At 50.1% G+C, this 2009-nt stretch overlaps 1 non-coding gene across 1 annotated transcript; it reads right to left on the bottom strand.

Moving 5' to 3' along the window:
- Positions 1–317: 317 nt before the first annotated feature.
- On the bottom strand, positions 318–479 carry LOC138528935 (U1 spliceosomal RNA). The gene has a single exon (XR_011284333.1). It is a non-coding gene; the product is annotated as a U1 spliceosomal RNA (small nuclear RNA).
- Positions 480–2009: the final 1530 nt, after the last annotated feature.

The following is a 2009-nucleotide window of genomic DNA, read 5'->3' on the forward strand; positions in this document are numbered from 1 at the left end:
GTTGTACCCAAAATATGCCCCTGTAGCAACATGTCTATGCTGGCTGTTCCGAATTTAGGCCAGCATTGTCCTGTACAAAGCATGATTGATGCTGCGTGAGCATGTGCAGTGTGCCCAATACATATGGCAGCTTATCTCTGTAATACACATTACTTCTGTGGTGATGAAAGAAGCATAATTCAATTCAACAGATAAAATGTGGAAAAGCGATCACCCAAAGGTGAAAATAATTGAAGAAATGCAATGTGAGCACAATCTTAAAGTATGCAACCTAGCAGGCCTAGTGCAAGCTTTACCTTTTCTTTCACCAATAAATCAGGGGGAGAGCACGAACGAAGTCCCCCACTACCAGAAATAATGCAGTCGTGTATCCCGCATTTGGGAACATAGCAGGGGTTAGAAAATCCGATGTGCAATGGGTAAGCCTCACCCTGGGAGAGCTGCCCTTGAGATCTGATTCTCCCCTGCCAGCTAAGTATGAGTTGCATGTAAGAGCGCAGGGGTTGGGTCAGTTCTGGGAAGCCCTGCTAAGCGAGGGTGAGAAGGCAGGCCCTGACCCAGCCCCAACCCCCCACATCCCCGGAAGCTCTGAGCATCTGCAGAGCTGCCTGTCCCGCGTGTAGGGGGAAGCTCCAGCAGGCAGAGCCCAGCAGAAGAGCAGATTGTAGCGCAGTTCCTTTCTCCCATCAGGCCCTGCTCACCCCTAGATTTGTATAAGTAGCAGGATGGCTCAAGCAGGCCTGTTGCAGTCTGCCCACTGGCCTGTCGGCCCCACATGGGCGCATGGCCCTCCTGAGCGGAGCTGCTCAGCGCTGGCCCCATTGACACCATCATAATCATCCTGCACCTCGACGCTCCACCATCCCTGAATCTCAGAGTTCTGCTCAATGACAGTGCTGAAGCTTTGACATCTTTGCCGTAACCATATGCCGTGTTGTGTCAGCTAAGCCTGCACACCGCCAAAGGCAAGTATTCCCTTGTCCGGGCACAAAGGTCACTGAGTCTTCGAGTGCCATCCACTTGGCACGGCCTACTGTTCCCAGCGTTTTCTACCCGCAAATCAGCACCACTGCCAAACAGAACTGCATCATTGGGGCCCATCGCTGCTGCTCTCTGACTTGACCCCAGCCCAGCGCAAAGGCACCCATGCTTCTGGTCTGATGCTGAAAAGCCTGGCTCTGCTGAGATCGGAAAGACAAGAACTAAGGTATTTTGGGAACATAGTACTATTATTTTTTGTGTTGCAACTGTATCAGCTCACACCTCTCCTAAAGGGTATAGGCTGCCCTTAGACTGCGCTACCAAAAGAGTGGTATACCTGTTGGGCTTGCCTGTTTCACTTTTATGATTGGGATCACTGCTGCATGGGTATTAAGCGTGTTATAAATAACCTATCATATCAGATCATATCAAAGATCACAGATCAAGACCATAAGCAACTTCCAGAAACCTTGGCAGGTGGTCCACTGAGGCCCATTTGCAGGTTGCAGTGTGTTATTGGGGCACTACTAGGGTAACATATTGTGCTGTACATGTGGTATTCGCCATGCTTTGATACCCCACTGGCCACATCTATAATGTCCAATGCACTTGGTATAATGCATGGACATTTTCATTAATCCGCACTGTGCTTAGAGGTAAACGTAACTGAGCTCCTGCTGTTGTTCTTTGTCGTGAGACGAGGAAAAAAAGCACTGCAAAGGTTAAGTTTCTCAGCTGATAAAGGTTCATCTTCGGTGACATTCGCAATTCAAAAGAATGATTTTTGGGGCAGACAGGCTGTGTCGCTGCAACCCCTGCTAAACATATGCCCAGAGATGACAAACCTTGAAAGTAACTCTGCACAATGGCCCTCTGAGCAGCGACCCACGGCTAATCAGGGTTTCAGGAATCCACTGTGCTGCCCATGCCGAGAGGAACTCCTGCACAGCACCTGTCCACATAATCCTTCGCCCGGGCCAGCACTCTCTTCTCCTCACCTCACCACCTCCTCCCTTCATCTCGGCTCG

Source organism: Ambystoma mexicanum, chromosome 7q, assembly GCF_040938575.1.
Source record: "Ambystoma mexicanum isolate Mex_15411 chromosome 7q, UKY_AmexF1_1, whole genome shotgun sequence".
Lineage (NCBI taxonomy): Eukaryota > Metazoa > Chordata > Amphibia > Caudata > Ambystomatidae > Ambystoma > Ambystoma mexicanum.